This window comes from Malaclemys terrapin, chromosome 2 (genome assembly GCF_027887155.1).
Source record: "Malaclemys terrapin pileata isolate rMalTer1 chromosome 2, rMalTer1.hap1, whole genome shotgun sequence".
NCBI classification, from domain to species: domain Eukaryota; kingdom Metazoa; phylum Chordata; order Testudines; family Emydidae; genus Malaclemys; species Malaclemys terrapin.
Window position 1 is genome coordinate 203,015,160 of NC_071506.1, and position 15,370 is coordinate 203,030,529.

Genomic DNA, 15,370 nt, shown 5'->3' on the forward strand with positions numbered 1-15,370 from the left:
AGAGCAATTTCCTAACAACAACCATGACTAAATTGACCTACAGCACCTCAGGCAGCATTATCAATGGGGGAGAAATTGGATGCCTTTTATATTTTCTTAGCTACTATCATCAAATTGTCTATTACGTGGCTCCTTCAGCTGTTACCTTTCTGACCTTGTATAAGTGAGAGTATGGTATTTGCCATTGTCTAATTGGAAAGCATGTTTCCCTTCCCCTCACCCTTTTCCTCCCTTTCCAGCAAGCTCTGGCTGCTGAGGCTGTAACTGACCGCAAAGAAGACAATTTACACTATTTTGCAACTAGGCATCCAATACACACTTGCACAGTGAAAGAATGAGTGTCCTGTTAGAGATTCTGTTTTCTGTGCAACAATGCAAAACAACGCGTGGGACCAGCAGCCTGCAAGGTTCTCCACATCGACACATTTGTTCTGAAGCATATTCAGCCACCCATGCAATTTACACCAGGTCAAAATGAATGTCTTTCACCTCATGATCTTGCTGGCTACCTTTGCATTCCAATAAATGAAAGCCTGTTATTGCACATATTTTACTATTTACATGATACCATCAATGAACTATACCTAGTATTTAATTGCAGGGGAGGAGAGTGTCAATGTGGTGAGAGTGGGTTCTGATCTCTTCCAACGGTGCAGGAGGGATAAAACATAGCCATTATTATATTTGGTCTATAGAATTTGACCATGGAGATCTTTTTTAACTACAGTGTCACATCCAGGCTATGACTTTGAGCAAGATGCACTATAGTTAAAGAAGAAGAAGAAAAAAAGTTCTGCACACTTCAAAAAGAAAAGAAAAATAGGTAGCACTGAGGATAAACCATCAGCCAGGACATGAGCCAGCTGCTTATGGTATTACTTAAGCATTTTCAAGTGCTGGTGAAATCAGGGCCGGCTCTAGGTCTTTTGCCACCCCAAGCAAAAAAAATTTTGGCTGCCCCCGTCCCAGCCCTGGGCTCCTCGCCGGACCCCCCTGCTGCTCCAGCCCTAGGCTCTCTCCTCCCCCCACCTGCACCCTTCTTCCGCCGCAGCCCTGGGTCACTGGTAACTCGCTCCCATGGCAGGTCATTCAGCAGGAATTTTAGATGTGCACAGAACACAGACAGGATTGGTTCCCATATGGTTACAGAACTGCAGTAAAGTGGAACAATTTTCAGTTTGTGTGATTGGAGGATATCTGGATGCATATTATAAGCCTGTCCTACATAAATGAAGAAAAGTTGAGGTGCCTTTATTATTCTTTTGTTCCTCACTTTCTTTCTATGGGGAATTTGCAATGTCACTGTCTTCCTTTTAAACAAACAAACAAACAAAAAAGACAATGGCTGTTGAAAATAGCAATTCCAGTCCTAATAACCACTGGGAAGCATTTCTTGCTCAATTTTATCCTACTTTTTCTACAGCAAGTTACAGTGGATCAGTATATTTGATTTGGGAGAAATGAAGTCACAGCTGACCAAACTGAGCTTGAGCACTCCTGAATTTTGTGGTGTTCAAATCTGGAAGGCAGGTGCTGGGGGGGGGGAGGGGGCTGTGGCTCTGCGGGGGAGCACGGCAGCATGTATGCAGCAGTGTGTCTGGCGCTGCGTGGAGCTAGACACGCCGGTCTGAGTGGCATGGTAAGGGGGCTGGGGGATTGGATGGACCGGAGGTTCGGGGGGGGGGCAGTCAGGGGCAGGGGGAAGCGGGGGGTTAGATGGGTCAGGGGTTGGGGGGGCAGTCAGGGGACAGGCAGCGGTTGGATAGGCATGGGAGTCCCGGGGGGTTGTCAGGGGACAGGTAGGTGTGGGGTCCTAGGGGGGAAGTTGGGGCGGTCTCAGGAGGGGGCAGTTGGGGACAAGGAGAAGGGAGGCTTAGATAGGGGGTGGGATCCTGGGGGGCAGTTAGGGGCAGGGGTCCCGGGAGGGGGTGATCAGGGGACAGGGTGCAGGGGGAGTTGGATGGGTTGGGGTTTCTGTGGGGGGCAGTCGGAGGGAGTGGATGGGGGCAGGGTGGGGCTACCCTCCCTCCCCGTGGAGTGTCCTATTTTTTTGAATGTTAAAATATGGTATCCCTACTCACAGTGCAGCTCTCCATTCATTGCAGCATGAAGTCTCAGCTACCTCACTCCCTCCCCCTCTTTCCTGTTGGTAGTGGCCAAGGGAATGCTGGGAAATGTAGTTCTTTCCCTGCTCCAGGGCTGGCTCTATAGGCCAGAAGCTAACCAAGGAACTACAGCTCCCAGGGCCCCCTGTTGGTTCTCAGCTCCCATGCTGGATCCCTGCCACCCCTGCAAATGGGCTGCCCCAAGCATGTGCTTGCTTTGCTGGTGCCTAGAGCTGCCCCTGGGTGAAATGTAAAGATTGGATGCAAAGGTTTGGGAATGGAAAAAAAAATTCCACCTAACTCAATTATATTGTCATACAGTAATTCATCCATGCAATGATGGAAGAAATTGAAGATGAGCAAATTGATTTGGCACAGTAATATGTAGACTTGTCCTCCGCCAAAATCATGAGCAGAACTTAAACTGAACATTTTTAAGCCATTCTACTCAGTATAAAGACCATTTTAATTTTTTATTAACTTGGGAATGTATCATCCAGTGAGATATTTCAACATGAGCATAGATCCCATATACAAGAGGCAGATACATCCTCTAGCCTAAACTTAGCACATGATCCTGGAAGCCCTCTATGCGTCACATTTTATTTGACTTCTACAGACCTGCCATCTTTGGCCCTTACATTGTAATAAAGTCTGAAATTGTCCACAAGCCCTCCACAATCATCCTCTAATGAGTGTGTGTTTGGAAGCCATGAGTGGAACAGAAAATGCTTCTGCACATGCCTGGTGGAATATGTAGGATGTTGATTGGAAGACAGGGAAGATGTCATGCTCTGAACACCAGCTCCAAAGTGCAGTGAAGAAACGGTGGGCTAAGTCTTTAACACAGCCTTAATTGGTCCTCTGGTTGTAAAGCCATAATTTTATGGCACAAAAAACACAGGCCAAACACAGGTTTGAAAATCTGGCCCACTTCCAGTCTACCAACTGGCACAGAAGTCCCCAGACTCTGGCTCAGCCAAAGGTGAACTTTTCAGTAAGCAGAAAAATACAATGGAAAACGAGTAACAAAATTTCTTGGCAAATACTTTGTTCTTATAACTGTTTTCCTACTCTATACCTGTGAAAAATGATTTTCTCCTCTCTATTTATAGTTTACAGCCCCTCTCTGAGCTGAGGCCATATCTGGGATTAATGTTTTTATTTTAAAGGAGAAAGATTAAGTATTTTTAGCTTCTGTGAAATAAGTTGATGTAGGCTGCAATTGTCAGCCGCATCTTAAATTGTATGTACCATACTCTGTACCTCATAAATATTTAAGATGGTTAAATAATTATCCAAGGCTCCTCAACCTGCCTTTCTTTATTAGTTCCACAGGGAGCCAGGAAAGCATTTGTTCTCCTTCAACCGTACAGACAGAATTATTATATTGCAAAATATTCTCTTTTGGTTGTTGCTGAGGCTGCTACAAGGATTCTCTTCTGTTGTGATGTGATGGAATTAGCCACTTGCAGAGGACAGAAGCTTTGTTGTTTACTCACCAGATCAATACAGCTAGGTTGGCAAGCTTTCCAAAACATCTCCATCAAAGCAAATCCTGTCTCACTCCATTCCACCCTTGGTTTTATGTTCACAAAAAAGGAGAAAAAAACTGGGCTTCTATCCAAGCACCCTAAAATATGCAGGATTTTATAGTGCCAAGTTGAGAAGTATGTGGCTGATGCAAAGAAAAACAACTTTGTGGCCAAATGACAGGGGCTGAAGGGACACAGGTGCACCTACTTATACCAGTAACTGTGATGACTGTGGGAGGGAAAGCCAACAACCCGCTTTTACCACAAAATAGCACTGAGCAAAATTCTTACAGTTGCTTTGCAGCCCAATCTTCTCTCTCTTTTAAACACAACCATATGGTAACAAGCAGGTCCTTATAACCACATAACAGATGAAGAGCCCAAGTTTTCTAGCAGCCGGCAGATCTTGCCCCAGCAGCAAAGCCAAGGAAGAAAAGCTGTCTCCCAGATGGCAAGGCTGGGGAGCTTTGTGCATCTTGAGTCTGCACCTGTCAAGTCTGACAGTGGTTCAACCCCTCCCCCCCTTTAAACATGTACTTGAATATACAGTGGAGAGGGAGAATAAGAGCATAATCCACACCTCCTGTGAACAGGGAGGGTAGGGTGCCATTTGAGTGCTGTTGGCATTTTATACAAAGGCTAATTTGCTTTGGAATGCTATTGTTAAAAAGGACACGCTGTGTCAAGTAAAAATAACCTGTGTGGATACAGTAATGTGCTCTGCATGGTGTCAGGTGGAAATCTGCACTTGTCTCATAGTGGAGCAATTAAAGAGTTTGATGGCAGTAATCTGCCACTTTGTGTAAGAACTCAGATTAGATCACAGTGGCTGAACCCAGCGGAGGGCAAGGTTTTGCAAAGTTTTTAAAAACATTTTGCCAACTCAAAATATGATTTGGGTTTTGTGGATCTTCCTTTTTTAAAAAGAACTAAAGTAAACCCAGGTATTCAAGTCTTAGGCTATGGCTACACTACAGCTTAAGTCGGCATAAGTTATGTCACTCAGGGGTGTGAATTAGCCACCCCACTGAGCGACATAGTTTATGCTGATTTAAACACCGGTGTGGACAGTGCTATGCCGGCAGGAGAGCTTCTCCCGCCAACATAGCTACCGCTGCTCGCACGGGCTGAGTAATTAAGCTGACAGGAGAGCTCTCTCCCATTGGCTTAGAGCGGTTACACTAGAGGGCTTGCAGCTGCACCGCTGTAAGCTCTCTAGTGTAGCCATAGCTTTAGATACTATGGGAGTAAGCCTAGGCCCAGATCCACAAAGCTATTTTAGGTTCTTAACTTCCACTGAGATCAATGGAACCTAGTTAGGAACCTAAATATCTTTGTGGATCTAGGCCCAAATAAACACCATAGCAAGGTTAGATAAGATTCAACTCAAAGGAACATTGCCAAACACAAGATGTTCCAGTAATTTGATGTTAGACAAAGTATGTTCATCCAGATTTTATCACATTACAGAACTAAAGGATGGATGAAACAGTTTTGGGGCAGGCACAGACTTTTTCTTCTGTTTTTGTACAGCGCCTAGCTCAATGGGATCCTGGTCCAGGACTGTGACTCCTAGGCACTATAAATAATACAAATACATAAATAAATAGGAACCAGTCCAAAAATTTAACCCACACCCAAGCCAAAGTTACAAAGTATTCAAACATTATCTCCCCAGTATTTTTATTTTTGAGCACTACTGTGCTTGCTGATTTTGATGAGGATAAGAACTATTGCTCCATAAAAGTCTATTCTCATACTTCTGGTTCAGCTTAGCAGAACAAAGAGGTCTTGGATAGTTTGCATCAATATCCAAACTTTTGGGCACTTATCTAGAGTGAACCAAAACCTTGGAACATTCTAAGGTTCATCCATCATTAAGTTCAGCAGAATTTCATTTTGCTTCTTGCTTTTCTGGCTCCTGTTTTCCATTTATACGATGCCACCAGATAACAGGACACAATTCCATCAATATCACCATGCTCAATAAATAACAAATAAATAAAGGTGTGTATGTAAAGAGGCCGGGCACTGTTTGAGGCAAAAGGATTTTTCCATCACCACAAATTACTCTTGCTAAAAAAAAATGACAGGTTTTAAAAGAGAACGAGTTAAAATAGAGATGCACTTCCTCTTTGACAAAGTTTTACAGGGCAATCTCTTGTTTGAATTTTCCTTTTTTATTATTCATATTCACCATCATTAACTCAAGCTATTTATTTTCCTGTCCCTTTGAAGACAGGTGAGTGAGGCGTATTTATAGAGCAGATTTCAGACAAACTCCTTGAGTCTATTGTGATTTCCAGTGACTGCACACACAGGGCCTGAATCATCAAGTATTTAAGCATGCACCTGACTTTAAGCACATGCCTAGTCTCATTGACTTTGCATATTTAAAGTCAGGTTTGTGCTCAAGTATCTCGATGAATAGGGGCCACACTCAGGCCTGGCTGTAGGTGTCTTGCAACATTCAGGAGCTTGGAGGGAATGGGGGGTTTCAGTGTTAAGAAAATACAGCAACATCTCACCACACAAGAATCTCCTTCATCTTCATAGTTCAGGAAAGAGCAAACTGCCTATTAATATTGCTTCTCTGTTGTGGTCTATGTTAAGCTGCAGTAGTGAATACAAATGATAGAAGGGAATAGTGTATTGTGTGTGCACATACACACAGAGGCTGCACCCGATCAATAATACTGAGGATAAAATGCGTACTATGACATACATGCATGCACTAGTTTTAGCATTGTCCCATGAGGACATGTCAAGCCCAGGTCAGTCATGATGTGCATCCCAAAATATTGTACTTTACACAGCTTTCTAGTGCTTTCAGGGGGAAATATTTATGGAAAACATGCTAATTTCATAATCGTTATAATTTTCTTTTAATCTATTCACTGTTATCTCAGTCTCTAACAGTCATATTTTCAGCAATACGGGTTAGCATGTCATTGTGCTAGGTTGGTCCAGAATGGTACTGTAAGCTCAACATGATCAAAGGAGAGCTCTTGATATTATCCCCCTCTCTTTTCTCTCCCCATTCCCCACTTTCTCTGCCTCTCTCTAGAGCCACATGTCTAGGTAGGGTCTAAATTTGCCAATTTTTCCTACATAACATCCCTAAGATCTTTTTTTTCTTGTCCATCCACACAGCTCCATCTATCATCCAGACCCTTATCATCATCTTTTCTCATGGAAAATTTCCATTTCAATGAAACTGCACTTTTCAACACCGTGTTGTATGAAAATTTTCAACCATCCTTATTCACAAGAAAGTATTGATTCCCTGCCCCATTTTGCAGATGAAAGAGGTATGGATAAGAAAGGTTAGTCAAGTAGTCAGAACTTTTGGTTGCTTAAGCCCACTGAACATCCTTTTGATTGTCCGCTAGTCCTGATGCACTAAAGAAGCGCATGTAGTAGACCTCCCTCCATTGTTGATAGCAAAAAGGTTCATAAGATGAAAAGGCCTCTTGCTATGACAAGGCCCTTCTTGCAAGTATACAACAAAAATTCATCCTTCTGTATCAATTTCTGCCAGAATACCAAGTTCCAAAGTTGTATTGCCATTGATAGCCATTGGAGTAGAAAAGATGGCAGGTACAGCCCCCGACTGGGGGCAATTGTCTGAATGAAGGCTTGTCGTCAAGGGTAAGAGACTCAACCTTCTACCTCTCCACTGTGTACAAAGGAGAAATCCTTCCTAGGCACTCAAGCTTGTGGGCTAAAATTTTAAATTCCCAATAAGAAGAATGGAAAGTTCTACTCAAAAGATCTAATGCTCAGGAAAACAAATTCTGAAAACTAAAATAACCTCAAAGAAAAAACACTCCAAAAATGACTGTTGCAGGTAGAAAGAAAAAGCAGCAGAGGAGAACATGTAATCCTTTGATAATGAACCTTGAGGTAATTATCTGTCTTTATGAAGACAGTTGTTAGATATATTTTGATGAAAGGGAGTACTGTAGAATCTCATTACAGTCACTGATGTGAAACTGCTAATCACCAGAAAGGGTTTATTGGTATTGAAGTCTCAGTGTTGGGTTTCTTTGGCTCAATATACTCAGAAGCTTCACTATTTTCCCCAATATCAGGTGCACACTCTGCCCCTGCCAGGATGAGAGAATTAGGTCAAGTTAGTGTTAGCAAGTTTGAGATTGCAGTACATTGTACACGGACCCCAGATTCCACTGTGAGGAGTTGTTGGCACCTCTCACCTTAGAAATATTACAAATCCATGTGGAAACCAGATTTCCTACCTCCTGCTGCAATCATTCTGCCAAAGATTTACCAGCCATGCAAAATGAATCAGTGTGACTCATGATGAAAAAAACAGATCTCTAAGAATGTGTATTTTAATCAACGGGGTCTACTGCCCAAGAAAGCAAGGGGTTTCCTCCATTCATAGAATAGGAGAAAATGGAGGTGGAAGAGTCTTAGAATCATAGACCTCAGGAGATCATCTAGTCCAACCCCCTGCTCAGAGCAGGACCAATCCCCAGACATATTTTTGCCCCAGACCCCTAAATGGCCCCCTCAAGGATTGAATTTACAACCCTGGGTTTAGCAGGCCAATGCTCAAACCACTGAACTATCCCTCCCCCAGAAAAGAAAAAAATAAAATAAAACCAGATCCCCCTAAGTGGTCCCCTCAAGGATTGCGCTCACAACCCTGGGTTTAGCAGGCCAATGCTCAAACCACTGAGCTATCCCTCCCCACCTTGTTCAAGCTAGAGCTGGAAGAAGCATTGGGATAAGCGAATACCTAATTTCTATCTTACATATCACCAGGGCCGGCTCCAGGGTTTTGGCCACCCCAAGCAGCCAAAACCAAAAAAAAAAAAAAAAAAAAGCCGCAGCCGCGATCGCAATCGCGATCTGCGGTGGCAATTCGGCGGACGGTCCCTCACTCCGGCTCGGAGTGAAGGACCTCCCGCCGAATTGCCGCCGAATACCTGGACCTGCCGCCCCTCTCCCGACCGGCCGCCCCAAGCACCTGCTTGAGAAGCTGGTGCCTGGAGCCGGCCCTGCATATCACTAGTAACAGAGATTCTGCAGGCCATGTCATGCCCTTTCATATACTCAGCCTCATTCTCTTCAGATTGTCAATGACAATGCTGTAGGGTTGGAACCTTGAGGGTGAAATTTTGACTACTTAATTGTGTAATTTTGTTTGACTACCCAAAGCTGCCAAACATTAAAGCACAGTTCTATCCTAAAAATTCATACAGGTGTCACTGATGGCATAATTTAAAGATATTTGGGCTGCCTAGGTCTATCTGCTGATGATTTTGCATGACAGAATACTTTATCATTGGTGATAAAGTGCCAAATGAAAACACCCAGCTTGATCCTCAGATGCCAGGTAAGTTGATGGGCTAGCAGCTAAGCAGAATATTATTTTCTTACCAAGTAAATTCAAAATAAATATCATCAAAACACAATCAGCATGGAACCCCACAGTGATATAGTATAGCCACTTTTCAGAGTTGAACAACATATTAAACAGATGCAAAAAGATCAAAAGATCTAATGCTCAGGTTTGGGGGTAATAATCAAGATGTGTCACCTTTTGGGGGTGCAAGCCTGTTGTATGAGAAAAGAGAAAAACTAGAATATAAGTGAGCAAAAGGCTGCCTAACTGATGTATAATCTCCACTAAGATGGCCCCAAATGCAGTGGCTCAGGGTGATAAGTACCACCTCGATATAAGCTGTGTCCAAGGTGAAGAAAAGGCCTATGCTGGGACTCTCCAGCACAAAATGAACTAACTTAAAATCTAGAAGAATTGTAATTCATTCACAAGAACTATTTCAAATAAAATGTTAGGAAATAAACATGTATGCTAAACACATTATTTATGAGATTTTAATTTAGTCCTCAGTGGGTGAGGTGATGTCTGAGTCATCTGAGTGGGCTTGGGGGAATATTTTTGGTAAATTAAGAGCAGTTTACTCTGGAAAATAAGGTTTATGAATATGATATGAATTGCTAGGTGAGAAGAGACAGTATATCTTGTTCTTCAGTTTCTAATATTGGATACCCATATAAATGGAATTAGACTTTAAACTCCTAGTATAGAAAGTTATATGACACTAAGAAAAGTATGAGATAGAGGCAAGTGTCCTGATGATTGTATAACAGGGCAAAGAATTGAAAGCATTAAAGGATTTATTTTCTTTTTGGCTAGGTAATTCTTTTATAAGCAAATGTCAAGCTCTCTTTTTAAGACTAAAGTTTATCAAGTCATTAACTACACTGGTATCTCACGTCCATGCACACCTCATAGTAATAAAAGTTACTATCCTGCACCTGTTTTGCCACCCCAGCAAAATGGAATTAGTGCATTTACATGTAGAATTGTATTTTAACACAAGAAATGTTAAAAGTAATAATCACAGTTCCATGAATACAGGCACAACTCCTTAGGAGGATATGCCTACCCATTTTAAAGGAGAACTGGAACAAAACAATGATGTGGAGTGAAAACTGCAAGTAATTATGGTGCACCTAGGATTGTAGCCTTTTGATTGATTTGGGCGCAAAATGCACAAGTTACTAACCACAGATTCTTTATTCAGGTGGCTGCATAAGATTATTATTAAGGATGAGATTGGTGAGCAACACGTAGAAACTAGGGCTATCAAGCGATTAAGAAAATTAATTGCGATTAATCACGTGATTAATCTCACTGTTAAACAACAATAGAATACCATTTATTTTAAATATTTTTGGATGTTTACTACATTTTCAAATATATTAATTTCAATTACAACACAGAATACAAAGTGTACAGTGCTCACTTTATATTTATTTTTATTACAAATATTTGCACTGTAAAAAAACAAAAAAATTGTATTTTTCAATTCCTCTCATACAAGTACTGTAGTGCAATCTCTTTATCATGAAAGTTAAACTTACAAATGTAGAAAGATGTACAAATAAAACTGCATTCAAAAATAAAACAACGTAAAACTTTAGAGCCTCCAAGTCCACTCAGTCCTACCTCTTGTTCAGCCAATCACTCAGACAAACAAGGTTGGTTACAATTTGCAGGAGATAATACTGCCTGCTTCTTGTTTACAATGTCACCTGAAAGTGAGAACAGGCGTTCGCATGGCACTGTTGTAGCTGGTGTGGCAAGATATTTACGTGCCGGATGTGCTAAAGATTCATATGTTCCTTCATGTTTCAACCACCATTCCAGAGGACATGCTTCCATGCTGATGATGGGTTCTGCTTAATAACGATCCAAAGCAGTGCAGACTGGCATATGTTCATTTTCATCAGCTGAGTCAGATGCCACCAGCAGAAGGTTGATTTTCTTTTTTGGTGATTTGGGTTCTGTAGTTTCCACATCAGAGTGTTACTCTTTTAAGACTTCTAAAAGCATGCTCCACACCTCGTCCCTCTCAGATTTTGGACAGCACTTCAGATTCTTAAACCTTGGGTCGAGTGCTGTAGCTATTTTTAGAAATCTCACATCGGTACCTTCTTTGCGTTTTGTCAAATCTGCTGTGAAAGTGTTCTTAAAACGAACATGTGCTGGGTGATCATCAGAGACTGTTATAACATGAAATATATGCAGAATGCGAGTAAAACGGAGCAGGAGACATACAATTCTCCCCACAAGGAATACAGTCACAAATTTAATTGATGCAGTAATTTTTTAACTAGCATCATCAGCATGGAAGTATGTCCTCTGGAATGGTGGCCAAAGCATGAAGGGGCATACGAATGTTTAGCCTATCTGGCACGTAAGTACCTTGCAACGCCGGCTACAAAAGTGCCATGCGAACGCCTGTTCTCACTTTCAGGTGACATTGTAAATAAGAAGCAGGCAGCAGTATCTCCCATCAATGTAAACAAACTTGTTTGTCTTAGCGATTGGCAGAATAAGAAGTAGGACTGAGTGGACTTGTAGGCTCTCAAGTTTTACACTGTTTTGTTTTTGAGTGCAGATATGTAACCAAAAAAAAAATCTGCATTTGTAAGTTACACTTTCATGATAAAGAGATTGCACTACAGTACTTGTATGAGGTGAACTGAAAAATACTATTTTTTTTTTTGTCATTTTTACAGTGCATATATTTGTAATAAAAAATAATAATATAAAGTGAGCACTGTGCACTTTGTATTCTGTGTTTGAAATCCATATTGAAAATGTAGAAAAACATCCAAAAATGTTTAATAAATTTCAATTGGTATTCTATTGTTATAAGTGCGATTAATCAAGAATAATTTTTTTAATCATAATTAATTTTTTGAGTTAATCGCGTGAGTTAACTGCGATTAATTGACAGCCCTAGTAAAAACATTAAAACTTTATTTAGTACTTAACAAGTAAACTATAAACAAGTAGAACTGTAGTTATAAAAAAGTAAGATCACCACAATAATTGCACACACTCACAAACTTAGGGAGACCATCAGAAGTGAAGATGACAAGAATAGTAAGTGGAGGAAGCTGAGTAAGTGGGTATGGCGATCCAGGCTTCTGCCATCCTGTCATCCCAATGTCCCCACTACAGATTAGACATACACCTGATTTTATGCCCTTTTTCTGTACACCTGCATGTGTCCGGTGACCATATTTAGATTGCCAACTGGGCCCCGGTCCAGGGGTGTACAGGAAAAGGGCATAAAACAGTGTAAAACTTTAGAGCCTGCTTCTTATTTACAATATCACCTGAAAGTGAGAACAGGCGTTCACATGCTAACTTAGGCTAACTAAGGCTGGGTCTACACTACCCGCCTGAATCGGTGGGTAGATATCGACCTCTCGGGGATCGATTTATCGTGTCCCGTCGATCCCCGAATTTATCGGACAATCAATCCCCGAATCGACGCTCTAACTCCACCAGCGGAGGTGGGAGTAAGCGCCGTCGACGGGAAGCCGCAGAGGTCGATTTTGCCAACGTCCTCACAGCGGGGTAAGTCGGCTGCGATTCGTCGAATTCAGCTACGCTATTCGCGTAGCTGAATTTGCGTATCTTAAATCGACTCCCCCCTGTAGTGTAGATGTAGCCTTAGTTTTATTAGGACTTCAACTTAAAGCAAAGCCAGTTTTAAATTTTAATACATGGATACATATTTTATATTTCCCTATTTGTCTTACAGCTTTAACGTTAGCAGTTTAGGCACATAGATTATAGTTAAAACATAAGTATAAACCTTCCAAGAGCAGGTCAGGGGTCAAAGGTCAGACTATTGATGTTAGGCCCCATAGATATATAAATCAAAGTAATCCATTTTCATGCCATATTTCAATATGGTTTTCATAGAAATAATTCCTAAGAAAGAAGAGCTAGCTATAGGAACAAGGGATCTAATACTTCAACCCCTGAATTCATTATTAACTAACCCCAAACATGACAGAAGGAAACGGAGAAAAGCGAGCCATTTTTAACAAGACTGTATGGGGGTGCTTAGAAAAAATGATGATGACCACTTAAGAGAACTTACATATGTGCATAACTTGAAGTCAATGGTGATACTCATGCGAGTAAAATTATTCTTCTTCTGCAAGATCCTGGTCTTCATTTGTATATTGAAAAATGACAGGTTCCTCCCTCCCCCGAAAAGATTCACCCCCACTTTTTCTGCAAAAGAGCTTGTTCTCTGTGATCCCAGAGGACAATCTGAACAATTTCAAGGAGGTCCCAAGACAGTCTTAATATTTTCAAATTGAACAGGAAATATGTGAAATGTGAATATTAAAAATAAACAAGAGAAAATTTTTTTGCTTAGAATTACACCCCCTTGTGGATGAGCCTGGGGAATCCAGATATGGATGATCTAAATGATGAGATAAAACCAAGGAACAGAGGCTACTTTAAAACATTTTAGTAGAAAAGCTACTTCCCAATACACACAAATCCCTCTTCAACTTCACATGAAATCCAGTGAGATTGAGCCCGAAGTCCAGCACTAGACCAATCAGTTCGTTCAAGAGACCTATAGAAAAAAGCCTTAAACCATTAGTGGACTGGGAAAAGGGGTCGACTTGGCAAGCCTGAGTTACCATATAGACTTTATTCTTGTCCCCTTGTGCTGGTATTTAGGACAATGTGGAACCCTTGTCTAAAAATTACAGTTTTGAGAATTCCTGCAATCACAATAAGAGGCAACTCTTCTGCCTAGCAGGGTTTGAAGAAGTTAAGTTAGGCTTCAGCATTTATTCTCACTTTTAGGAATAGTGCTCCGCTGTTATGACTCCAGTTTTCTCACTGCTTCTGGGTAGCATAGACTGCTTAAAAGTTGCACATTTTATTTTTTTCCCATTTTTTTGCCTGTGTCCACTGCTATTTCTGCAGCAGCTGTTCTTGCTGTAGGAGTGATTCCCAGTATTAGTGTATTGTAACCATCACTCATCTAAACCTATTTCTGCTTTCACTTTTTAAAGTATTAAATACGTCCAGCTCCACTGTAAAAGAAAATGCATGTTCTGATTCTCTTAGATAGCATTTTAACATTTTAGCTATTAAATATTAATTATGGAGCTACAGACTCATCCTCTCCCCCCCCCCAAGCAAAATAAACCTAGTTTCATTCAATCTCCTCTGAGGAAAGATGGAAATGATTAGGCAAGTTTAAATTACTGTATTTCCAAACCTGTAGACACTCAGAATTTCATGTGTATATCTCATAACAAACACCAACTAGCTGGGTAGTTAACAACTATAGGGTTGCCAGTTTTCTAGTTGCTGAAAACCGGACGCCCGTGCATGTCCTCTTCCCCGAGGCCCTGCCCATTCCCCCTAAGGCTCCACCCATGCTCTGCCTCTTCTCCCACGCCCCACCCCTGCTCAGCCTCTTCCCTCATGTCCCCGTCCCTGCTCCGCCTCTTCCCCCTGGAGGCTCCACCCCTCACTCGCTACTCTTCCCCTTCGCTCACTGCTCTCCACCTTCCCCGTTCCTCATCGCTGGATCCTCTCCACCTCCCTTCCCCTTGCAGCTGAGCTTCCTCTGCTATGGTACTGGGACGGGAGCTGCAGCCTCATGTGCTGCCCATGAGATGCAAGTAGGAGACAGCCCCGGCTAAGTAGGGGCTGGCACAGGTTGATGACCCGGTGCCTCTCCGATACTTGCGGTAACAGGACTTTTGGTGTCTGGTCAGTACATCTGACCGGACGCTGTCAAGTTCCCTTTCAACCGGACTTTCTGGTCAAAAGCCAGGCACCTGGCAACTCTAAACATCAAATACAAAAGCAAGCTCAGAGGTTATAAAACTACAACTTGTTCCATTTGTTACAGGCCAAATCTAGGTACAAGTAAACAGTCTGAGTGGCTGGGATGCACATGGGGATTTCATGGGGCTGGGGAGAGCAGAAAAGCAAATATACAACCACAGATCTGCAGTAGCCGTCCTAGCCAGTATACTCCCCCTTCCTTGAGGGAAAATAGCTGTAGTTATGGACCCACAGGCCTTGCTCAAGACTTCTGTTCACTGGGGCATTGGAACAGAGATGCTAAGATCCTCAAATTCTCCTCCACTATTTCCTAGAGCAGAGGCAAATAGGTTCTGCCAGGTCAAGGCCCCACCACCACTGTGAGAGAGGGAAGAATCTGGCTGTATGCAACAAGGACTTGCCTTATGGTACGTCTATACTTACCTCCGGGTCCGGCGGTAAGCAATCGATCTTCTGGGATTGATTTATCGTGTCTTGTCTAGACGCGATAAATCGATCCCGGATCGATCCCGGAAGTGCTTGCCGTCGACGCCGGTACT